The sequence below is a fragment of the Rhinopithecus bieti genome, unplaced genomic scaffold (assembly GCF_001698545.2).
Source record: "Rhinopithecus bieti isolate Rb0 unplaced genomic scaffold, ASM169854v2 scaffold_23667, whole genome shotgun sequence".
Lineage (NCBI taxonomy): Eukaryota > Metazoa > Chordata > Mammalia > Primates > Cercopithecidae > Rhinopithecus > Rhinopithecus bieti.
This window is the reverse complement of record NW_016810892.1, coordinates 123,944-136,971: the sequence shown is the minus strand read 5'-3', so window position 1 is coordinate 136,971 and position 13,028 is coordinate 123,944. Positions and strand designations below refer to the sequence as shown.

At 37.8% G+C, this 13,028-nt stretch overlaps 1 long non-coding RNA gene across 3 annotated transcripts in view; it reads right to left on the bottom strand.

Annotated features, from left to right (window-relative positions):
• Positions 1-2,197: 2,197 nt before the first annotated feature.
• LOC108542947 (uncharacterized) overlaps positions 2,198-13,028 on the bottom strand; it is a 106,101-nt gene continuing 95,270 nt past the window's right edge. For 2 of the 3 annotated variants that reach the window (XR_001889410.1, XR_001889412.1), the window contains 3 exons: positions 5,004-5,086; positions 2,876-3,011; positions 2,198-2,687 (listed from right to left, as the gene is read on the bottom strand). This is a non-coding gene — a long non-coding RNA (uncharacterized LOC108542947). The remainder of the gene's footprint in view (positions 2,688-2,875; positions 3,012-5,003; positions 5,087-13,028) is intronic. The other variant, XR_001889411.1, reaches the window with a different exon arrangement.

Below are 13,028 nucleotides of genomic sequence, written 5' to 3'. Positions count from 1 at the left end.
CTAGGGTGTTCGAATGTAGCTCTACTGAGAGCATGACTACCATATCTAGTGTGGGCTTCAAAGTCAGAAAAAAACCTGAATTTGGGTGTGTCCTCTGCCCCCTGCTAGTAGTGTGACTTTGGGCAGATGCAACATCTCTGAATTTCCGTTTATTACTAATACAGTAGAGATATTAACACCTAGAATAGTGTAAGAACTTGTGCCTGGGTTTCAATCTATGTCTGCCATTTGCCAAGTGTATGATCTTGAAGAAGTAAACAACTTGTTCAGTCTCTCTAAACCTCAGTTTTCTCACTTAGAAAATGACACTAATGATTGTACGTACTACTTTCCAGGGTTGTTTTCAGGACTTAATGAGATAACATCTGTAAACCAATAAACCCAGCAATTGGTAATTTGTAAACTCTAAATAAATATTAGTTGCTGTTGTTTTGGCTAAAGTTGGAAAAATCGAATTAGGCATGGATATAAAGTACCTTATAAAGTAGCTCATAAAGTTTCTTGTGCATAGTTGACATCCAATAACTAGAGGTTATTATTAATATTATTAAATGTTAATTTGGTAATTCTTAAAAAGTAACTATTACTACCAATCTCTTCAGAGATGATGTATCACAGAAGCTTGGTAACTTATTCAGGACACACATTTAGCCCTATAAATAACCTCTCCCTTAGGAATTTCAATTTAACTCTATTTTATATCATATCCCAGCGAGATAATTCATCTTACCACACACAAAAAAATAAGTTCTTATGCTTGGCAATTAGGAGAAACACTTTATCTTGAAAGTCAAATATGATAGTACTTAACCGAGAAAGAGTTTTAGGAACATGAATATGCTTCAGTGTAATGAATAGGAAAAATTCAAAAAAAATTCCCTCTTTAAATTATTTAAAAAATATATTAGGATCCTGTGTATAAATCCAGTGCATTTTACAGACGTGTTATGCCATCATCATCTGAAAAAGAGAGGTAATAATGCCTACCTATGCCAGATTATCTGCAAGGAGTAACTACTATTTCTAATGTTCTTTCTAAAATACACAGTCCTATAAAATGGCTAATAAACATTTTCTTAAATTATTTTTGAAAACAGCAACATTAAACAGACCCATCCTCGTGCTTAACATACTTGCAGTAACTCCACAAATGCTCATATATCTGGATTTACGCAGCACCATACTAGACAAGGAAAAGCAATGGAGGACCTCATCTAAAAGCTTCCTTGGAGGTTACTAGATTCTTTTTAGGGTTCTAGTGTATTTTAAACAATGGCATCCTTTGGGCCTCAACTTTCAACAACAGCCCCTAGAAAAGAAAAGGAATCTAAATTGCCTGTGTAATTTTCGGGTCAAAGCTTAGAATACTCATCCACACACAAACTATTCACCTTGCTGCTCTTTGCTGAGTACAAGAGTGATCCATCTGTCCTCTTTGTTTTCTTATCGTTTCTCATAAATTGCTTACGTTCGAATTAGCCAATAGACACTGTACCTAAAACCATTAGGCCCTGAAAGCAAAATATGTAATTAAGGTCTACCTTTTCCACCTCCATTTCCACTGTGAAAGCACTCTAGAGCATTTGGTGAAATTGTTGCTTTTAAGTTTGCTTTGTGAAGAAGGATTTGGTGACTCCTGACCCTCGAGCGTTGTTCTTTGACCCATCGCTTTTCTCCACCATCTGGCATGTTTACTTGAAGTAAACGCCTTGGGTCAGAGGGCAGAGCAGACATGTGGAGGGACAGCTTTGTCATAAAAGCAATAAAGAATGAGTGGGCGCTTCAGAATATAGCACCGTGCATTTTGTTCAGCTGCTGAGCACAATGAGGTAGAGTTAGTCATATGGCTAAAAACAAAATAAATAAAAAGTCAGTTACCCCACAACCCAGCAGACGGGTAAAATGCAAGACACTCAAGTTCAAAATCTGAGTGCTGCTTCCTTTTCTATTCCTGGGAGTTACTTTTTCTGCTTTACTGGGCACATTACTAAACAATATGTTACACCAGACACAAGGGGAAAAGTGGTTTACAGGCTAAATTAACCAGATTGATTATTCAGGAAGAGTGTTGATAGACCAATAATCCCCAAGCAACAAAATTAGAGATAGATAGAATAGAGTTAGGAACTAAAGATCAGGTAATCAATATTTTTTCATATCCAGGGCCCATATTGTAATGAGATAATAACGATGATTTTATTTTTTAATAAATTAAACTTTTTTGAAACTAACAACTTAAAAGCGAACCTTGGCATCAATGTGTGCACCCATATGAGACCTCCAGACAGGAAGCTATGTGCAATAATCCTCCTCCCCTTATTTTGGCATTTGTCCTAAAAACTAGGACACATTGAATGAAGCTGTACAATCTCTAACACATGAGCCCCTTACCAAAAACCTCGAGTTTCATTTATAAATAACCACTTCTGGTTCTTTTATGGAACTTCCTTGGAATCTAAAGATCGTTCAAGTCTATTTCTTCTCTCCAGTTCATAAAAATTATAAATGATCTTTCATTGATTCAAACTGCTTTCCTGTTGCCACAAGAAATATTTTTCTCCATAACTCTGGCATGCACAGAGAAAACAGGGAAGATGGAAACCTCTGATCCTGCTGCAGTCTTGGTGCTATGCTCACTCCAACTTTCTGTTGCTTACCTCTGAACATGTGCAGAGAGAAACAATGCCCTGAAATAGAAACGCAAATGTGATTTGTGTTTATACTCATTCTTAATGTAAAGAGGGAAAATTGCTATGAGTCGTGAGATGAAAATGACTAAAGGGAAGAGTTAGTCAGCAAGAGAAAATAAAAAAGAGATTTTTTCTCCTCAGAAAAAAAAAAAGTAATAAAACAAAGGGAAAAGATTAAAGGATACCTTCCTCTTCCAGTCTGATTGTCAGGGGATAGTTCTTCGCATTGCAAACACGCTTTGATCCTGGATGCTCTGCATTTTTAGTCTTTGCCATGCTGGTAAAAGGGATGTCCCTCGTGTAAGATTTTCTCATACGGAGCTGTTTTAAAAAAATTCTTATCTACCAAGATTTCTATCCCTTGCAACATTTCTCTTGAAAACTTCATGGCACAGAGCATAGTCATTCTCTTTCCAATTCTAGGCTTTCTGTAAAGAGCAGCTATTTGCCCAAGTTTGTCCTTGCCAGTTTCAGAATTGATCATACTATAGATAATTTATAGATGGACATGGAGATCATACTAACGTGTCCACTTACAAGCAGAGAAAGGATTCCTAGGCTTCTTTTGAGGAAAAAGCCTCCTAGCGAATTTTCTCCATCCATATTTAATAAACTAGTTCATGCAAGAAAGAGCAAAAAGAGCAGGGCCTTTGGAAATAGAAAACTAGAACATGAGTCTTACTAGTGCCTGCATTTACTAGCACCTGACCCTGAGCAAAGCATTCAATCACTTTGAACCCCAGTTTTCTTTTTGTAAAAGCAATGATAATAATATTCATCTTTTAGTATTATTGTGAAGATGAATTGAGGTAATGTAGGTCAAAACATCAAGTACGGTGCACTCAACAAATGTTGCTTTCATTGTATATTAGTTTTATGTAAGAATCTGAACCTGTTCCAAATGATGACTAAACTCAAGTCGTCCCTTGAGAAAATGGCCTTTTCCACCAGAAAGACAACCACAAGCACAAGACAATTCATTCTGCAAACTGGTGTTTTACTCTGATGCCCTTTTAAGCCACTTCTCTCTACTCTCAGAGCAGATGCATTACCAAACTTTCCCCTAAACCGTGTGTAATCCTTTCTACATACTATGCTTCCTCAGGCAATACTACATTGCTTTCGAGTTTGAGGGTAAAAAAAAAAGGACAGAGATACATTGCCTTCAAGGTTGAGGGTGAAAGGAGGACAGGGATAGAAGAGACTAATGGGGTCTGAGAATGCTGATAGTGGTGCAGGGAGACATGACCTCAAACATCTAATCGGAGGAAGTGGAAAAACAAAACACAGCAATAGCATTCTGAAGCATGAGAACCTGATCACAAGTTATGTGATTCTATGTTTGAAAAAAAAGTATTTAAAAAATCTCAACCTTAGTTCAAAAGAAAAGTGATAGATAGAAAACACTCTTCTCAAAATCAAAACAAAACAAAACCACAAAAGAAAACAGCACCCTCATGTCAGCTTCCAAAGCATTATTTCTGCAACCTGTGTAAGGTTCTGTAGCGCATGGTTCGAGGCATCATTCTGCTGTCATTTAGTGACCTCCTTGAAACTGGCCCATTCTTACAGAAGGATCTGAGTCCATGCTAGCTACTCCAGGTCCTGTCATAATTATCAGAGTCATGTCTTGAGAGAGCATGAACTTCAGATGTGGTTTGAAATATGGTGCCTGCCTTTCTTCTTGCCAGCTGTGTGATCCTGTGCAAGTTGCTGAAACTCTCTAAGTCTCAGTGTTCACATCACAAAATAGGGAAAATAATGCCTATCTGACAGGGTCCTGTGAGGACGAGATGAAGTAACATAAGCAAAGTTCAGGCTTGGGTCCATGGGGGTTGAGTCAGGGGACTATTGGAATGACCAGCACTCAGTGTACCTAAAGTCACCTCTCTTCTTTAACCTCAGCCCACTGACCTTAAACCAAATTTCTGCACCATGGCTTCCTTCTATTTTGTTTTCCAAAACAGCTTCTCAGTATTTTTTGCACATATGAACCCACTTAAATCTAACAAAACCCATGAGGAAGGAAAAGTATGTCTTGTGTTATAACTAAAGGTACTGAGACATGGAGTAGTGAAGTCACTTGCCCAAGGTTTCACACAAAGACAGTGAAGGTTAGAAAAGTATCTGGGTCTGTCTGCTAAGAGTCATAGAAAATCAATTTAAAAACACTTCTTTCTATGCCCAAGTATGTAACAAACTGAGAAATATATATCAGAGTCAGACATATGGATTATTGGTAAAGGGCTAAACACAAAGAGATAACTTAAGTACAAAGAAATAGAGTGACAAGCCTCCCTGAATTGAACTTACCCTCCTCTCCAAAACACTATTGGTCAGACACCCACAGCCTGCACTGCCAAGGTGCACTGCACCTCCTCTTCACACAGGCAGACCTCAAATAAAGAGAAGAGCAGAAAGGGTTAAGGCAATGGCATCCAGTTTAAACCTCGTTACTCACAAATGGGATGTCAGTCTTCTTGGCATGAAGAGAAGAGAATGAAGGCACAGAAAGTGACTGGATATGAAAGTCCCTCCACATGAAAAGACACATGAGGAGTGGGGAATAAGCATCACCCACAACATATCTCATTCCAAAACCTGGGCTGCTACCACCATACTAAAGACAAGCAGAATATCCCAGTGTACATTACGGAATCAAATACCCCTAATTTTTAATTTAATCACAGCTGTACCATGTATTAACCACGGGCCCTTGGGCATATTCCTTAATATCAAATGTTCTGATTTTCACGTTTGTTAATAATGGTGCCAAATACATGAAGTTGTTGTGAGTTTCATATCGATTGATATACATGAAGCCTTAATATAGGAACAGGTACAAAGTAATTATTCAAAAAATGTTAGTGATTAATAATAATAATACTAAAGAAGAATATTGAGAGTGATTGTGAGGTCAGAAACTGTGATTACAAACCATGCTTTGGATAAATCTATTACTCAATTTAACTTTTATGAGAGCAGAAAAGCTTTTAATAAATTAATCTTATTACCGATGCTTTCTCAATGTGGTGACATAAGATCTATACTAGTCTTATGTCTCTGGGTTTTAAATTATAAATTATTTTTCTATTCTTCCTTATGTTTTATGTATTTCCAAATTTCCTACAATGAATGAATACTATTTTTAAATCAAAAAAGGGAAGAAAACAAAATATGAGATAGCCAGCAGTCAATAAATATCTACATTAGTCAATGGGTTGAATGATATTCAATTCAATAAGACTCTTTTCCTGGTACCTGTTAGAAATGGTTCTGGGAAAGGCATCTTTACAATAACATAAAGAGGCTGTCAACATTTTATTCATAATTATGTTAACTGCCCCTTTTATTTTGGAGGCTTTCTTACTCCTGAACACAGGCACACTCTACATTTTTAATTTTTTATGAATGGACATTTATTTCAAAATGAGAATTTTTATAAATAATAAAATGCATTAACATTGACTAACCATTACAGTATTTGAGGGGCTTATAATATCTTTCACTGATACTATCTCTAATTTTCACAATAGACCTGAAGAGTAGATTAATAATGTAGGCATTACTATTCCCATTTCAGAGAGGAGGAAACTAAGACCCAGAGAGGTTATGACTCTCTCAGGAGTTTTGTAATGTCAAGCACCCCAGGTGCATTTTAAAGTATATTTCAACTTACACAAACGTTAAGGTACCCATTGATTTCTTAAAGCAAGGTACACCTATAAAACCATACATGCTGTTTTGTAGACCACAAGGTTTTTTAACAGCATCCCATATTTCTGTTTTGAGTCTCTTGCCGCTTGGGTAAACATTGTACTTTTCATTGGATATACTGTAAGTCATTAAAGTCAGTAAATAGCAGAAATGAATAAAACAGCAACTTAGATATTTTTAACACCTCTGAGTTAAAACCACTTTGCAGTGGGGAAGAAGAACAGATGCCCGCTTCTAAATGTGAGAGCCACCAACTGGGAATTTGCTAGTTGTAACTGCTGCCATCTGTTTCCCACTGTTCTTTTTACCTGCCTCTCTTAGATTTAGTATTTGAATTCTGGGCCATGAATTCTTAGTATAGGCAGGGGAAGTGTGGGAGGGACTCCAATTTGAAATTTTCCCAGGTGCTCTCTCCTGCATTAAATCAAAGGTAACTTCTCGAGGAAAAAATATTATGAGGGTGATTATTTAACAACTGCATTTTATTCTTCTATGCATTCTTTGTACTCCTATTTTCATGTGCATTTTTTCCTATTTAATCAACTTCCTGCTTTTCCTAAGGGCTTTATGGAAACACCTCTCTGATGCCAATTAGGGCACTGCTGTGTGAATTAGTTTCTTCCCTGACTGCATAAATAATTTTAGTCAAGCCATATATACATTCAGAACTCACTAAATCAGCACTTAACTAGTATTGGGCACTAGTTTAGTGGCTTTTTCTCCTAGAATAATCATGTTGAGTGAGATACTATATGTGCCAGAAAGACGCAGATAAAATAGACAGGTTAGTAGGACAATAAAGGATAATTAGAGATTGTTCCAGTTCACCCTTCTGCCTTCAAGTAGAACTGCTCTCAAACCATACTAGAAAGAGAAAATCTGCCCTTTTCTTTTAGGAACATCTGTAGCGGAGGCTTCTCAACATTTGATTATAATTCTGAGTGACATATGTGCATGTGCAAATAACTTCTGGCTAAAGGCCAACAAAGAACAAGAATAATCACCCAACCTGTAAATGAGCTTTCTCTTTAAATCTACATGTGAAAGGTGGACTACTCCTTCTAACAGAAGAAAAACAAGTTCAGAGAAGTTACATATTTTGGTCAGAATAACACAGCTAGTTTGCAACATAACAAGATTTAGTGCCAAATCTGCCTAATTATGTCTTTTGCCCAAATTAAGAGAGGAGTGCTTCAGAAGACAGGGTCCTGACTTCTATTAGTAATTTCTTCTGCTGCTTTCTTTTCAGATTCTGAGTCATTTGGAATGGTATAAGAAATAGAAAAGGTTATAGTCAACTGTTCAAAGAGCATGTTTGAATAAGACTAACACCGCGCTGTGTCTAATCCAGCTGCTTCCGCAGCTCATTTCGATTTTCTGTACATCACTTTCCTTTTTCTGTGCATAAATCTTCCACTAAAAAAAGGAAGAAGAAAGAAATAGAGAAGTGGCCAAGCACAGTGGCTTGTTCCTGTGATCCTGGCTACTTGGGAGGCTGAGCACAGTGGCTTGTTCCTGTGATCCTGGCTATTCGGGAGGCTGAGCACAGTGGCTTGTTCCTGTGATCCTGGCTACTTGGGAGGCTGAGGCGGGAACATTGTCCTGTCACCGAGGCTGTAATGCAGTGGTGCAATTATAACTCACTAGAGTGTTAAACTCCTGGACTTAAACTTAACACTATAGTAAGCTATGATTGCACTACTGCACTGCATACAGCCTGGGTGACAGGTCAAGATCCCATCTCCCAAGAAAAAGAAAGAAGGTAGATAGATCTCTCAAGTTGTATACTCAACTGAAATGCCAAGTCAAAAGTCAAACCTAATCAGGTCTCTCCAAACCAAACCAGGACACTTTATCCCCATAGTGTTGTTATACTGCAGACAGAGAACCCTTCTTAGGAAAAGTGACTCTTCTAAAAGAGCAAAATGCAATCAGTAACATGACTTTGATGTATTTGAAAGTCATCTTCAAAACGCCTGTAGAAAAATGAGGGATTTCAACAATGATACAAGTCAGAGAAGATCATGACCCCGTTGAGCTGGTTTGATGGACCACCTGATTCCCAACCAGGGCAGCAGTATATGTCTGCATTTAAAGGTTGTTTGTTTAAGGTACAGATATCACTAGGAGACTTAGGTGAGTGGTCCAGAGTAATTCTTTTCACCAAATATGCGTTGTTCAACATTGGTGCTAATGTGTGGAGCCAACCTCCAGGATTGAATTGTCCAATCAGGTCTACACAAATCAGAGATCTCCTTTGGAATTAAGTTTTACTAATGATTGTGAGGATGCAGGTGATCAAGGAGAGACAGAATAGAGAGAGATGTGGGCCCTCCAGAGTGGTTCCTCCAACCCTTCCTCCCTCCCTGGACATGCGCTTCTGCCCAGGACAATAGTTGAGTTCTCCAAGTGAAGCTTTACAATTATGATTACCCCACACAGCAGGTAGATTTAAGTTCTGAAGCATCTCTATTTTATACCTTAGATCAGGGGCTGGTAAACTATGACCCACAAGCCAACCACCATTTTTTTTTTTTTTTTTTTTTTGAGACGGAGTCTCGCTCTGTCGCCCAGGCTGGAGTGCAGTGGCCAGATCTCAGCTCACTGCAAGCTCCGCCTCCCGGGTTTAGGCCATTCTCCTGTCTCAGCCTCCCGAGTAGCCGGGACTACAGGCGCCCACCACCTAGCCCGGCTAGTTTTTTGTATTTTTAGTAGAGACGGGGTTTCACCGTGTTAGCCAGGATGGTCTCGATCTTCTGACCTCGTGATCCACCCGTCTCGGCCTCCCAAAGTGCTGGGATTACAGGCTTGAGCCACCACGCCCGGCCACCAACCACCATTTTTGTTTCACTGGAACACTGCCAGGTTTACTTGTTATGTTTTGTCTATGACTGTTTTTTTACTCCAATCCAAGTTGAGTAGTTGCAATCGAGGCCATGCGGCTCACATGCCTAAAATATTTATTCTCTGACCTTTAAAGAAAAAAATCAATCAATCCCTGCCCTTGAATGTTATGCAGCCCCGATGACATTCTCAAAGGAGTTAAGTTTCATTTTGGGGGTCCTATTTACTATAGGTCTTGGCCAGGGACATCCTACTAAGGACTATGTGCAAATAAGATCTCTTTCTCCCAGAAAATATCATTATCTTGGAAATGAGACCAAGTCACCTGCCTTTTCTTTTTTCCAGGGGAATCACTTACTCCTGCCCTCAGGAAAGGGAGTAAGAAATTAGATCTCAGGCCAGATGCTGTAATTCCTTCCTCCCCAGTGCTGAAATGCCAGTAAAACCTAGTTACTCTCAAGAAAGGGAGGAAGAGAAATAGTCAAATTATACATGATGATAACATAGAGTAAATGTTGTATCACAGACAAGTACTGAATGCTTCAGAATAAAGAAGGAATCAATAACCCAAAATTTAGGAGAGGGAAAACAATAGAGAAGAGAAAGTATGGGTTAGGAAAGTAAAAGTGAGCTTAAAGAATAAGTAGGATTTGACAGCAGGAACTAAGAAAGGAACATTGAAGGGAAAAGCAAATTGAAAAAACATATATGCATTTAATGGGTAGGGAAGATTGAGCCTGAAAAGTCATTTGCAGAACCCAGGGTTCCTGAGCTCTGAAGGATGGGAAGCCGGACCAATAAGGCAAAAACAAAAAGCACCTGAGGTCGTGAGTTTTGAGTTCAAGTTGAGAAGAAAATTTTCTGGTGGCAAACTTAGTTTGAGAAGTTTTTGCCTTTTTAAAAAACTTTTCATATCTTACATTCGCTTACTCTTGGTCACACTGCATGACTCCAGTGAAAACTGACATAATACTTAAAGGTTAAGCGCCACAAACAAATTTGCCTCATGATGAGAGAAATGTCAGGAAAAGAAATTAATTAAAAGAGAAAACGATGTCCCTCAGTAACCGAAGTCTTCATCTGCATTAAATCAAGATCGTACCATTTTAAAATGTCAAATTTATCTCTTTCGACTCACTACATTGTTTAGGCATTATAACCTTGATATAAATTAACAACAAATTTTCTATAACAAGTGATCTTTACCTTTTTAAGTCAAAAAAGGAGTTTCTACCACAAGCTGAATATCACAGGGGATAGTTGGATTCATTTATTTGTACATATATAAAGCAAAAATGTAATTCCAAAATCTTATGTATGAACATAAACTGAACAACATCATTTTTTGTTCTTTTAGCTCTATAGCATCTTTTGAGAAGAAAAGTTTTGTTTTGTTTTCTTTTCAGTCCAAATTCAGTTAGTGCTTTTGGCTTAAAAATGACCAGCTTTATGTCACTGAGTTCAAATAAAGTTTTTTTATCCAAACTAATTTGACTCTAAAAGCAGCAAAAAGTAAAGTATTTAAATCAACAAAGAACATGTATTCCAACGACACCAATTCTGTTATCAGAAATAACTGTCAAGGAATTTCCTTTCTAACAAACAGGGCCTTTCTCTAATCAAGGCTCTACCAACTTCAGTTCTCTAGTCCCTTCTTTCTCTACTGTGACCGCTCAGGTGCTTCAGGGGTGGAGAACACACAAGGGCATCCCTCCTTATTCTGTTTCCAAGATGACTTCTGTTAAGACAAAGTTTTAATCCCACAGTTTATTAATCAAGTCTCCCCTTGACACTTATTTCAATGAGAAAAAGTTATGTCAAAGGCCAAAGGCAAACCAGATTTCCCCATTAAGATTCTTTGACAACCATTTCAATGCACATCAAACAAACACCACATTTAGAGGGAAAAATCACTTAGTTGATAAAAGCAAATTATAGGATATGTTATTGCCACAATAGTGCATGTTGTTTGAAGCTCAGGGAGCTAAATCAAAAATTTCTCTGCCCCATCCACTAAAATTCCAGCGGGGATGCAAAGGCACAAGATGACAACACCAGAAGCAGTTGAATTTCTGTGACCTTTCATATGGTGGCCAGAAAACCATAGAGAGGCTCTTGACAAATTCATTTTGAACTCAGAGAAAAAAGAGATTTCCAAACTCTCCCCCTGGAGGAACTTTAGGCAAGAGATAGCATAAAGCTTTTGCTAATGGTTTTTCTCTATCCCAAGGTGAACCAAAGCAAACTGTTATTTGTAATAGAAGACAGTTTAGCAATAAGAACAAAGCCAGTAAATACAGGGACTCCAACTATATCATTTGGGACCCAAGAAATGCTATCTTTGGCATAAATATTACAGGTCTGTCATTTCTTACCACGGCAGCAAGATTTTCTGTAGGTGGCAAAAAGTTGTTCTTGTTCACTGATTTGGAAGGTCCCTGTTTTAATCTCCAAGGTAGAAGGTGCTTATATAACCCCAAAATACATTAATAGAGATCTGAATACATTAATAGAGATCTTTTTATAAAACATGGAAAATCAATATTTAAGAGAATAATTTAACTATGAGAAAATATTACATCAACGATAACATGACATCTTTTTTTAGGCGTTGTCCTATGCTTGCTGTTTTGTAATTGTTTTGGATTTTACTTTGTATGGTTTTTTACTTTGTATGGTCTTTTTTTCCAGAAGCAGTCATGATGAACTTGGCAGTCCCACTTCTGCCACATTCCCGTTACGAATAAATCTCTAAAAGGGGACTCCCAAGACCTTAAGGTGAGTTGGTGGGAAGATACTGAGGGAGCCCTAGTTTCACACTTCAGATGATTCCATATAGAACTAAATTTATTCTCTATTCTAGTGATTGCTTCATTTCCAATACCTGGTGTGCAACTTACTCCCCAGTAAGACCCAACTGTGTCTCTTTTTTTTTTTTCTTGTTGTCATATCTTATTATTCATTCAACAAATATTGCGTTTCTCCTCTATACCAGGCAATAGGTTAAACAATAGAGGTCACAGTGATACAACAGAAAGATTCTGCCAGCTAGAAATTTACTAATGAGTAGATCCATTCAATCACCTACTTTCCACAACCCCTATTCTTTGGGGACTAGAATGTGACTTCTTAACACAGCCTTCCTCAAGCAGCTTGAATTTAATCCCTAAACCCAAGCACTTTAGCAAAAACCTTTCTAATTCCTCTTTAAATTGCTTCTAAGATGAGATTTGGATCCAGAATCTAGAAAAGAACTGATCTTCTTGAGCATCAAGTGGTTCTCAGGAAAGACCGAGAAGTAGTGCACCCACAGAGTTGCACAGATCACTATGTTCAGGAGTAACCCTGGATGCTAACTTAGATCCCACTGAGATCCCTGATCTCCTAGTCAACCAGGATACTTTCAGTGTGAACTCAAGTCTCTAGCAGCAAACATGTGAAAAATAATGTAGGGAACCAGAAGCATTGCCCACTCAGGGACATCTGTCCTTCCAAGGCAGGCGAGACACGTTTGAGCCATCCCTAGTATTCTGGGAAGGCTAATCATCTCCAACGGGTCTTACACCTCTAGAATGCTACAATACTAGACTTCAGGTACAAGGCCTTTTCACTTACAATGTAAAATTTACTTCACAAAATTATTTTGACATAAAAGAGAATGTACTTTTAATTGATGATAGGTGTTCTTAATTTAATTCAAGAATAGAGCTAAATAGTTCATTGTAGACTATTTAACTCTAAAAAAGTACCAAGAGACTGAAAAAAAAAAAAAAAAAA